Below are 13,734 nucleotides of genomic sequence, written 5' to 3'. Positions count from 1 at the left end.
GAAGAAAAGTATTACAGATAAGAAGAGATCTACCACCAGGGATGAGATCTGCCTAACTGCAATACCATTCAAGGCTCCAAGACCCGACGTCCGTTGGATCACATCCGTAAGATCAGTGCGTCAATGCCAGATTATGACGCGGCATTAAACAAAAATAGTCAACATGTGATACCACCACGACAGGATATGTCTTTGGTTGCCATATCAGTGCTAATGGCGTAAGCCCACCCACCGCGGCAAGGTAACATATCCAAGGGGAGGGTGTATCATACAGTTTATGATTATTATAACTGAAATGGAAAACTAATAATATCAACTATTCGGCGTACAATTTATTTCTATTCGGGTTGTGAACAGGCAATTCCCGACAAACAAACGACGTCGCAATATGTTCATTCCAAAGAAAGGCTGCAGGAAGATCCAGCAGACATTGAGTCACAGATTGTAAGCCAGAATGAAGAAGCTTGTGAACAGGCAACTCCCGAAGCCACTGCTTCGGACAAACCAACGACGTCGCAATATGTTCACTCCAAAGGAAGGCTGCAGGAAGACCCGGCAGACAGTGAGTCACAGATTGTAAGCCCTGTACCTGAAAATAATTCATGTCAAATCATGCAATATGCTACCGAACAATTGAAGAATAAACAGCTAATCCTTTCGGATCTGCTCATCACGGACAAGGAGGTATGCATATGGACGGGTGTTCCAACCTTAGCACAACTGGAAGAAATATGTCTGGCTCAGCGTACTTTAGAAGACAATGTGTTCCCAAGAAATTTCGAAATGCACACGACGGATCGAGTTATTTTGACACTTGCCAAGATCAAGCATAATATATCGTATGAAGCGCTTGGAACTTTATTCAGAATCAGTGGTGTTACCACTTCTCGTTATTTCTCATATACGATTCAGTTACTGACACGAGACCTGGACGATGCTCGTGGAGGACCAACGCGCACTTGGAGTTTTCGAAAGGAAAGTGCTGCGTACCATCTATGGTGGGGTGCAGATGGCGGACGGTACGTGGAGGAGGCGAATGAACCACGAATTGCATCAGCTGTTGGGAGAACCATCCATCGTTCACACCGCGAAAATCGGACGACTGCGATGGGCCGGGCACGTAGTCAGAATGTCGGACAGTAACCCGGTGAAAATGGTTCTCGACAACGATCCGACGGGCACAAGAAGGCGAGGTGCGCAGCGGGCAAGGTGGATCGATCAGGTGGAAGATGACTTGCGGACCCTCCGTAGACTGCGTGGTTGGCGACGTGTAGCCATGGACCGAGCCGAATGGAGAAGACTCTTATATACCGCACAGGCCACTTCGGCCTTAGTCTGATTAAAATAAATACGATTCAGTTACTTGCTCGAATAATGAAACGCTTTGTATATTGGCCTACCAAGGAAGAGTTGAGGAAAAATGTGCCACTGTGTTTTCGGGAGCACTTCCCTAATGTAACGGTTATTTTGGATGCAACTGAGATTCCTGTTTGTTCACTGAAATGCTTGAATTGTCGGATTTCCTGTTATTCCAATTATAAATCGAGACGAACCGTGAAGTTTCTGGTTGGCGTATCTCCAGCTGGCTTGATAACTTTTATCAGCAAAGCCTATTCGGGTAAATCATCAGACAAACTAATTTTTAACCAGGAAAAGCTACTGGATCGCATGATACCGCACGTCGATGAGATAATGGTGGATAAAGGAGTTTCCATTGAAAACGAATGTTCGCTGAAATGCATCAAACTTCACATCCCTCCTTTTATGAGAGGAGAGCGACTTTCGGCAATAGAAGCGAGTATACTCACTCATTCGATCTGGAAATTGGTTCTGATTGCTCGATTGACCTCAGAATTGCAAAAACGGCAGTTGGTATGCTACAGAACAATTTCACAGAACATTGTATGATGATTAAATGAACTTTTATATAGTTTTCGGCTGATTTATTAGGAGCTGATTTGTGTATTTTTGGATTTTTTGATCGAATCACATCAGCCGAAACCTATATAAAAGTTCATTTAATCATCATACAATGTTCTGTGAAATTGTTCTGTAGCATACCAACTGCCGTTTTTGCAATTCTGAGGTCAATCGAGCAATCAGAACCAATTTCCAGATCGAATGAGTGACGGAGGTGTATTTTCCTATACATTTTGGCTGAAATCCCCATACAAAATTCAAATCAAATGCGCCAGCTTATGCAACAAGCGATTGAGCTGAAATTTTCAGAGATTGATTTTCTCACCCAAAGACACAATCCTGGGGGGTGCCCCGTGGAATTAGACAACTTTTTGTTTCCTGGGCCAGTCTAATGTTGATCTCCGACCACGGACAAATCATCTGCAGTGCTTGAGGATATGAGCGACTAGGGTGAAATGCCCCGAATATTGCACGTTTGTAAACCCATTGCTCTCCCTGGAAAAGAGAAATATCATCAATCATATGTTGTCAAAGAACCTATTCTACAACCATGGGCTATTTCCAACTGAAACGTTCCGCTACCCACTATCCGCAATCATAATACGTCGATATTTATTGTACTTTATAAATGACGTAAGGTTCAAGAGCTAAATTCAACAACAGCACAACAACAGGTTGTGCATAACCGTTGCTTCCCTGGAGTAGATATATTATCTGGTATTCTAAACAGGTCAGTTGCACTTTAGCATTATTCACAAGTTCACAGAAAGTAATATTTATTTCGATATCAATTTCAGCACAAGCCGATATCTCTATACCCTTTGGTTCTTCGGAAAAAAATCTGTGCCCGGGATGGGGGAATCAGTTGAGGTAACATTCGTTTGAACACGGGAAAGAATAATTCAATGCAAATTTTTCAAAGCGACTTATCTGATGGGTCTGATGGCGATGAAAATGAAATTTCAGCACAAGGCGATACCGGTTGGAGGTATGTACGACGACACTGTCCTGGAGCCAGTTTCACCCTCTAGCAGGTAGGCATTCTTGGGTTCTCATTAGGACAATCCTTAAATCAACTTCGATGCGTCGATTCACAGTACCAAAAAGTTCACGGGTGTAGCCGCGTATAACGATGGACGACAGCCAGTTAACGACAACATCGCTGCCGTGAACGATTCCGTTTGGTAGTACCTACGTCGATATCACCCTGACGCGGATCCACCGGTCCCGAATGATCGATAATAATGCCACAACAAGTCAACAGTGGCAATCCTTAAATCAACTTGAATATGTCGATTTATAAAGATATCCCGGATAGAGCGGATAAGTCGATAGACGGACATCACATCGTAGCCGTGAACGATTTGAATTCATTGAATACATTATGCAAGTTGTTTGGTACAGCACGAGCTGAATAATTAGAATTAGAACTAATAAACAAAGAACTAATCAAAAAAGAAACAATGGCATAAAGTAAGTACGTGTAGTAAAGTCCTGCTTCTCCAGCTGAACATATATTGTTAATTACTTAATAATTTAAATAAAAATAAGAGTGACATTGATTACTTGACCAATGTAAAGTTTGAAGTTGGATTTTGTTACATTTACCTACTTCTTGCCATTGTATTCTTTAATTAATTTATTTATTTTTTTAAGTTTTTTCTCCATAATGTACCATACAAAAGCAATACAGGAAAACTTTATTTTACCATATTGTATTATAAATTAGTATTAAGAATCAAATCATTGGGGCCAAGTGAGCCTGTTGGTTTAAATAAACAAATAAACAAATAAACAAATTACCAATTTAGTTTGAAGTTTTTTTTAGCTCAATTTTATGGTTCAATAATCAAACAAACATAAAACATACGGTGAACCGTTCGAAAAATGGATGGTAAGTCAACTATCTGCCGGAAAGTTCACGAATTTTTTTGCACCGGAAAATCGGCATTTTTTTATTGTAACATAACTTAACCGCCCTTTACTCATATTGTAAAATAGCAAAATACCATCTATCAGATTGTCGAAACAATCAACGGTAGTGTGAGCTTATTGTTTTGATGGGTTATTAATGTTATTCTTTATGTATAGTTTTTAATGGTCACGGAAAATACAGGATACGGCGGTCGTATGGTCTAGAATTATGCGGGTCTACACTGCCAAAAATATCTATATAAGATATATTTGTCGCCGTTATAAATTTTTGCAATAGCTCCACCCTAAAATAATCGATATACACGCTAACCTGGATCTACCCAAAATTATGTCAAAGTGACCCAGATTCGGCAAAACCGTGGTTACTCTAATATGGGTAAGGGTACCTTGACTCAAATCTGGGTGACCGTACAAGCGAAAAAATCTGGGTAACCGGTAACCAGCTCTTTTCGCTCCAGAAAATTATTATTATGTAAAAAATATTAAATAAAACAAAATCCCCAACGCATATCACTTGCCGGCTGTGCCGACAATGCTCCACCATGATTACTTCAACAATTCTTACCTGTTTCTTGCTGCATTCTACGAAAAAATGCCATAATTTATTCTGGCATGTGACTTCGACTCCGGTCGACGCCATGTTGATACATCCGAAAATGTTAAGTCCCCAGTTACCCAGATTTCGGGTTCGCCTGACTCAGATCCATTTTGTTGACATACCCAGATTTTGACAACTGATAATATCAGAAAAATCCGGGTACAAACGACCCAGCGACTGAGTTATTTCAGATTAGCGTGTAGAACCACACATAAATTAAATAATTGCTACATAATACGAGACCACACATAAAGTTTATTTGTATATATATACACAGAGAGAAATAAAATTGTGCTTTTGAGAATATCACACTTTCGTTTTGAAAGTTGCTCATTTCTAGTAATTTTGGGTAGCGAAATTTTTACTGTGAGTATAAAACTTTCTATTTGAAAGTTTTATTATCAATGAAACATTGTTGATTTGAAAGCGGAAAATTTTCGACTGAAAGATTAAAAATTGTCAAGTGATCCTTTCATTTTTCTCGATTTGGCAACATTGGCAGTAAATAATAATTTTCTGGCAACTAATCGAGCTGTCTTCGTCGGTCATCGTTTGGACTCGGAAAATCAATCCCGTTTTGAGAAAACACCATAAGTACAGGGCATAAATTATTTCTTTCGAGCAAGTAAATTGAACCACAGGTAAATATTTCCTGACACTCTTCTTTGCAATAAAATCTTCATTGATTTGTATTTTATTTATTAATTTTCGTAGACGGAGCCGAGGACGGAGCATCGGAGTTCCCAGGATGTTTAACATAGGCCTGCTACTAACTCCATATCAAACAGAGGACGAAATCATAAAATTGCATCATCGCGAAGTTGACAGCCGCCGCGCGCCACCCCAAAACATGACTCTGAAGCTCCAACCACCCCGATACGCATAAAAGGAAAATAATAATATGTAAACCGAAGAATGGTGATTTCCAAATGATAATAAAGATAATAATACCAACAAAATCATCAAATTTTAATGTTTTTAATTTTTTGGAAAACTTAAATAAAAAAAAATCATATGTGAAATCGACAATGAACACAACTTGTTGGTTTGAAAGTATTACTTGTTAATACTAATGTAAAATTCAGCTTTCATTTTGAGAGGTAAATGTTATTTTGAAAATATTCCTCTTGTCAAAGTTTGTCTCGAGATGACATTTTTTGCATTGGTAGATTTAACAATCCTATACTTTCTACTGAAAATCACTAACAAATTTTCTTAATTTTACCAACGTTCTTTTAATTTTACCAACGATTTTTTTTTGTGTATATATATATATATATATATATATATATATATATATATATATATACATCATAAGTTAAATCTATGTATTTTTGCCAATAAATATGTGTGGATTTTTAGTAGCGTATCATCGAAAAACCTCCGTACGCATTCGCAATTGTTGTATTCTTCCACATCCACTCAACACCAACAGTACCCGTGTGTTCGTTAGTGAGGAGAAACGATTGAAATTGAATTTGGCTAAGGGTTACCTCGACCGTATTATGAGTTCATCGTGTTGTGACGAATGCAAGGAGTCGATCACTCGCATAGATCCGGTTGTCTCTTGCAGCGCTTTCTGTGATAGCACCATTCGGTATCATGCGGTCTGCGTTGGATTATCTGTGGAAGAAGGTCTAGCTTGCCTCAATCGGAACATTTTTTGGGTATGCAATAGATGTCGAAATTTGGTCGAATATTATGACATATGCTTACATATGAAAGCTCCCGAAGAATCTGACGGAAAAGATATGAACCGCATTAAGCTGGATATCAATCAAATACAATCATCATTGGATACACTTGTTCTACGCTTCGAAGTCATCAGCCCATCTTCGCATACTGTTAATAAAAATGTGGATGCAAGTACTTGTTATGCTGTGCGAGATAGTTCATCGTTGCTAACGTCTTCAAGGATTGCACCAAATGTTCATGACGATCCAGGGTGTAGTAAATCGCTGTTTGTTTCCAACATAGCCAACGACGTGACAGAAGAAGAAGTAAGCCTGATGATACATGAAACAATTGGAGTGGATGATGTTATTTCGCTCAAATGTTTAATCTCGCCATGGAAGGAAAAGTCGTCACTGGATTACGTGTCGTACAAAGTCATAGTAAAGACAAAGCACTGTCGTGAGTTCAAGAATCGTCTCAATGAAACCTGACGACCATCCCGTAATTACTGATTCCGTGAAAAATTAACCTTGTTATGTGTTACTTCTTATATGTTCGCCTAAAATTGTTGCTTTGTATTCTATGTTAAATTGCTAAAAAGTATTATTTCCAAACAGTGTTATGTTAATTTACACTACATATTATATTAACCTTCATTGGGGCTTCACCGAGGCTTCACCAGCCTGTTGATTTCAAGAATAAATAAATAAATAAAAACACGAGATAAACTCATATTTTGTTAGCTCCTGAAATCTTTGTTGTAGGTAGAAATTGACGATAATACGACCAGGCGGAGTAGCACAACGGATCAGCGAAGCCAGTTTCGGATTTGGTTACGGTGAAATAAAAACACGCGAGCTAACTGTTAATGTATATAATTCGAGTGGAAAAATACTTCTGCACTTGGGAAATGTGCTTTTGGAATGAAAAAGAAATGTCAAACATACATAGGGGTGTGACAATGTGTTTATCGGTTGTACTCACTAGGGGTGCTCGAAAGCACCATGTTGACAGGGGGTAGTCATCGCTCCTCACACTCCTCCTCGATGAGTAGCCTCCGCTTTCCAGAATCCCGTCAAAATAATCGGACAATATTCAAGTGCAACCTGCCCAGTCACACAAAGCTCCTGAACAAATTTCTGTCTGGTGTCTATATGCTTAGATCTTCGATTGATCCGCTCCGTCTTCACGAACGCTATACAACCCTGGTTGTCCTCACGGATTGTAGTTGCTTCTTCTTGACGTTCGCCGAAATCCGACAGCAGTTGCCTCAGCCAAACCACTTCTTGGCAGGCCTCGCTGAGGGCAACATATTCTGCCTCCATCGATGAAAGAGTCACGCTTGCTTGACCACGACTTGCCCACGAAATTGTTCCTCCGCCAAAAACGAATGCAAAACCCGATGTTGATCTGCGACTGGTCACGTCGCCAGCCCAATCGGCGTCCGAAAACCCCAGCAACTTCTGTTCTTCACCTCCGAAACTTAAACCATAGTCGATTGTGCCCTTCAGATACCTCATCACTCTCTTCGCCGCCACCCAGTCGCGCTCCGTGGGTGCGGCAAACTTCCGCCCAAGAACAGCTGCGCTGTTTGCGATATCCGGACGTGCCACAACAGACAGATACAGCATACTCCCAACAACGCTCCTGTATTTAGACACATCCTTTAACAACTCACTTTTCTCTTCAGTCTTGATATAATTCGGATCCATCGGCGTCTTGGCTGGTTTAGCTTCACTCATACCGTTTTCTTCGAGTAGTCGGGAGATGTAATTCTGTAGTCGAATAGTGTATACACTTCTTTCACGCCGAATCTCCATGCCGAGGAAATGGCGAATATCCCCCAGGCATGAGACTTCGAATTCGTTCTTCAGACCTTCCGTAACTTTATCTAGTTCGCTGGAACTCTCCGATGTTAGTAACATGTCATCGACATATACGAGCAGAACTACCTTATGGCCTCCGCATTCCCGCACATACATGCAAGGATCAGCAGACGATTGCCTGAACTGCAACTTGGTCAGCACACCATGGAGTCGCTTGTGCCAACACCTCGCGGACTGGTGTAACCCGTAGATGCTCCTCCTGAGCCTGCAGACGTAGTCTTCCTTTCCCGGTTCCGCGTACCCTGGTGGTTGGCGCATATACACCTCTTCTTCCAAGATTCCGTAGAGGTACGCCGTCTTGATGTCAAGGTGTCTGACCTCCATGTTCCGTCTAGATGCAACAGCTAGCAGTGCACGAAACGTTGCGTGCCTAGTGACCGGAGCAAACACATCCTCGAAATCTTCACCGAATTTTTGAGAAAATCCTTGGGCAACTACTCTCGCTTTGTGTTTTACAATGTGCCCATGCTCGTCTCGCTTCAGCTTATATACCCATCGTGATCCTACAGCTTTTCGTCCTTTTGGCAATGGAACAAGCTCCCATGTTCCGTTTCGCCTATGAGAATCGAGCTCGTCCTCCATCGCGTTTCGCCATTCCTCAACTTCCAAAGCTTCACGAACGTTGATCGGTTCCTCCGAAGCACAGGCCATGTTACCAAGCACGTAATCATCCAGGTTTCGTGGTACTACACCACGCGTTACGCGCTGCGAGCGTCGAACTGGTTCCGCCTGAATTGGTTCTTCGTCATCTTCTGCTTCTCGATCCATGATGGAGTTCTCGTCATCATCAAGCTTTAGAGGATCTCTCTCCTCGAGCATTACTTTCCGCTCTTCGCTGGCTCCAGGTTTCAACTGGATTTCGACCGATGAGCTACCGTTCCCCAGTTCAACAAAGCGCGCGTCCCGACTGACGGTGACGATGTCAGTTTCGCAATCCACGAACCGGTAGGCTTTATGGTCCATCGAGTAACCTACAAAACGGAGCTTCTTCGATTTACTGTCTAGCTTGCTGCGCTTCTGATCTGGCACATGTACGTAGGCCTCTGCACCGAATATACGAAGATGAGACAAATCCGGTTTGCGGTTCCACCATAATTCGTAAGGCGTTTGCGGTACACTCCGCGAGGGCAAACGGTTTTGCAAATAGGTTGCGGTTAATACCGCCTCTCCCCAATAGCGCTTATCCATGCCAGAGTCGATTAACATACATATGGCCATCTCCGTAATGGACCGATTCTTCCTCTCGGCCACGCCGTTTTGTTGAGGGGTATATGGCGTCGTGTACTGCGGCGAGATTCCCTCGGCACGATAAAAACTCTTCAGCTCATTGTTGCAAAATTCGCCTCCACCATCGGAGCGAATGGCTCCAGGTTTCCTGCCGAAAATATTTTGCACCCATCTTACGTAATCCTTAATTAATTCTGTCGCTTCTGATTTGTGCTTCAATAAATAGGTAACCGTGAAGCGGCTGTAATCGTCAATCAAGTGCATGACGTAACGATTACCACTTGGAGTCGTGGTTTTCATCGGTCCGCACAAATCAGTATGGACGATGTCGAGAATTCGCCTGGATTTACGTTCGGCGACCGGGGGAAACGGCTGTCTAGCGGACTTCCCCTCGAGGCAACATTCACACACAAGACGCATGCCACAATCACCTACCTTAATACCAGTTGCAAGGTTTTCTTTAAAAAGTCGTTCGGCCGCTGCCCAGTCCCTGTGACCGAGGCGTCGATGCCACTGGTGTTGGCAGTTTTCCCGATGTTCGCCTGCTACAGCCTTATTGGAAAGCTCTTCCGTTCGCAGGTAGTACAAACCACCATAGCGGTAGCCCGTCGCAACGATGTCTCCTCCTGCATCAGCAATCCGACAGCCTTCGCCATCGAAACTTACTGCAAGCTTCTTTTCCGCCAACTTGGCCACTGATATCAGGCTCGTCGCCAATCCCGGGACGAACTTAACACTCTTCATCTCGATCTTCACTTTGTCACCCGAAACATCAACGCCGTTTAGCACTCCACTTCCTTCTCCGAGGATTTTCGTCTTTTGTCCGTCAGCGAGCGTGATCCACCCACCGGAAAATTCACTCAACGCGTCGAAAAACTCACGATTGTTTGTCATGTGGGCGCTCGCCCCACTGTCAATAACCCACGCACTTTTGACGAGCACTGTTGCTCTCTACCGGTAAAGGCAACACTTCTTCCCTCGCTCAGAACAGCTTTCGCTTTTGGGGTGTCTTTCCCAGAACCACTTTCTGCTTTCTGTGCCTTAAATTTCCGGCAATCGCGACGCAAATGACCGACACGCTTACAAAAGTGACACACGCGAGACTCTTTCGGTTTGTTATCGACTGAACGCATTGCTTTATCCGTTTTCGATCCGGTACCGGCACCTTCGCGCTCCAAACGACGGTAATATTCATCCGTCAGTTTGGATTTTACGATATCCAGCGAGATATCATCGTCTTCGCGGCTGTCCAAAGCCGTAACAATGCCATCGAACGAAGGAGGCAAACTTCTCAGGAGCATACACACTTTGGTGTCTTTGTCCAGCTCCGTTCCCGCCGCGTCGAGACGGTCGAACAATTCGTCCACTTCACGCAAATGTTCCTCCAAATTACCGCGCTCGGGGAGGTTAACCGCACATAGTTTCTTCAATAATGAAACTCGTACCGAACGCGTCGTCTTTTGGTGGTACGATTTCAAAGCACTAAACACCGCGTGAGCACTTGCACAGTTTTTAATGAATGACAGCTGGCTGTCCTCAATCAGCAGCACCAAAGTGGCTTTTGCCTTTCGGTCGGCAGTCGCCCACTCATCGTCTCGGTCTTCCTCATCCGGGACGGGTTCACTCACTACGGTCCACAAGTCTTCCCGCTGCAGCAACATCTCGATGCGAATTTTCCACGTTTGCCAATTTGTGCCATTCAACTTGGCAAAAGCGAAACGGGAATCAGCCATCTTCACGACAAACACACAACTGTACTTTTTCTCACTCGCGACGCTTAACGAACGAGGTTAGGAAAATTTTCCCCCAGCGGTAGCCCCAAACTCTGTAGCAGCAGCACACCAACACACGCAAACGCCGCCGAATCTTCGCGATACTCCGTTACTTTCTGACCGGACTATTTCTTCCGTGATTTCTCAAATCCTACTGCTTCCTGGGACCATAAAGGCTGCCTCACACCTCGGGAAAATTTTCCAGCGGATTTTGAGCCCCGTGTATTTTAAATGGGGCCGGGATTTTGATTTTCCGTGTCCAAATTCCGAAAACATCGCATATGCAAAAATGCATGGGGCAAAAATCCGCGAACCAAATTCCCGAGGTGTGAGGCTACCTTAACCTGACGATAATACGACCAGGCGGAGTAGCACAACGGATCAGCGAAGCCAGTTTCGGATTTGGTTACGGTGAAATAAAAACACGCGAGCTAACTGTTAATGTATATAATTCGAGTGGAAAAATACTTCTGCACTTGGGAAATGTGCTTTTGGAATGAAAAAGAAATGTCAAACATACATAGGGGTGTGACAATGTGTTTATCGGTTGTACTCACTAGGGGTGCTCGAAAGCACCATGTTGACAGGGGGTAGTCATCGCTCCTCACAGAAATGAGGCAGTGGCATTATGGATCGGAGACGCGTCGACTGGAGCAATATATCGTTCGGGAGCTTGTTCCGTAGAGAATTCCTGGATCTGGAATCTGAACCATTCGCGCTTCTGGGCAATAAACACCAGCCTAGCGAGTTGCTCCCTGTGATGTCGGTAATCGGCAATTATTTCTGAGTGCTTGCATTGGTTTCCGATACCATCGCGAAGGATTCAAACGAATAGAAATATGCGTATACAGTGGCACCGTTGTTTTGATGCGGTGAATGTAAAATGAGTTACCTTGATTGATCCATTATATTTTATATCATTATAACATCAATAAAATCAAATTATTGTAGATCCAGTTGAAAACCGAACAGAGCTCTCACGACAATCGCATTTTCTCCCATTTCTGGATGTCGCAACTGCATCGCGAGTAGTGCGCATTAGGGTGGTTCAAAAAATCGATTTTGCTCCACAGTGCTCATCTGATTCTTTACCATGTTCTGAGTGTCCTCTGTAAATTTGAGCTCATTCGGATTAAAACTGATTTAGCACAAACCGTTTCAAGTTTGCATGCAAATTAGTATGGGAAAATTTATTTTTTCATTATACTGTTAATGACGCTTCTCCATTAAGCGCAGGTTAAAAGAAAACCTACACAGCTAAAAGGCCCCAATAATTAGTAATCAACTGGATCATACAATAATACTCACTGAAATACTTTCAGCCTACATTGTTATTATTCTGTGCCAACAATGTGACCAAGTCGTTTTGACGTAGGACTTACGTCTTTTTTTACTATACTGGGTGTCATTTAGATTTTTGGAAATCGAGAGCGTTACGCTGGAAGGGAAGATTTTGAACGTAACTAGCGCCTTTATCTTTCGATGGATTTTTAAGATTTATATATCAATCGACTCGGACACTCTCCACCATTTTGCCTATTTCATTGAAACTTAAGATTATTAACGATAAGCTATTGAAAATTTCAATTCTTGTCAAAGGCGGTATGTAACGGGCCTTCGGGTCTACCGGAAGATTTTCTTTGTGTATAAAAGAAGCAGTGCCTGCCGTGTGCGAGTCATTACAATTTGTGACAGCAGCGCGTAGTGACGTGCTTTTTTCTCGCGCATTTTTCGTTTCGTTCGTTCGTTCGCTGTTTACTTACACAGCGACAGCATGAAGTCACCAGCGAAAGAACTGCCGGTGAGTCTGCGAATATGCATGAAAGAAGTGGGCGCATTTTTTGTCATTGTGTGCTTGATGATGGTCGGATGCAGTGGTGTCGGTTGCGATGGATGCAATCGCCCATCGCATCGCTCAGAGTTCACGGCTGGAGGCCGATGATGGCTGAGGCAGCGAGGGCAGCGATGGTTGATGAAGAAGAATAAAATTAGAGAGATTTGGTCTGCTCATCCAGGTGATTGGTTTCATAATCCACATAATCCTGGGATGGGTACGAGTTATGTCATATGACTGACCATACGTTAAGTAATGCTCTAGAAATTTGAAAATCAAAACCCACTTGTGTTGTCCCATCTTGCTATTTATTCGCATAACAGTCACATTCCAGATTTTGATACACTTTCACACAAAACATCAATGTAATTATGGTCCATTTAATAGTTTCATAGCAATGTATACAGATAAACAATATTATGCCAAATTTTCAGAAAGATTGCTGGTTTTATTGATTTATTAGATTTTTTAAATTTATCCATGTAAAACGAGTTTGAAAAGTTCAACGGCATATTTCACAAGTTGAAGAAAACTGACATGGGACGCTTATGCGAATAGGGGCAGTAAACGACATGTACCTAAATAGGTTATACTATAACATTTCGGATTCCCCAGCGAAAAAAATCAACTACACTGATGAACATAAAAATTTGATTAAAATAATTACTTTCATTTATTGGCAGAAGGCATTAGCAGTTAAAGATGCACAATCATCAATACAGTCAACTTTCGCTCGTTGGGCTAAGCTCGTAGCCCATCTAGTGAAAGACTTTCGTTAGTTGGGCTGAGAATTCATCTGTCAAATCAGCGAATACAATAGAAATTCAGAGCTGCCAACTGCGAAAAAGAAAAAAAAAAACTGCCGTTGATGTCATAATTTGACATCCA

This window comes from Armigeres subalbatus, chromosome 3, assembly GCF_024139115.2.
Source record: "Armigeres subalbatus isolate Guangzhou_Male chromosome 3, GZ_Asu_2, whole genome shotgun sequence".
NCBI classification, from domain to species: Eukaryota; Metazoa; Arthropoda; class Insecta; order Diptera; family Culicidae; genus Armigeres; species Armigeres subalbatus.
This window is presented reverse-complemented; position numbering follows the sequence as displayed.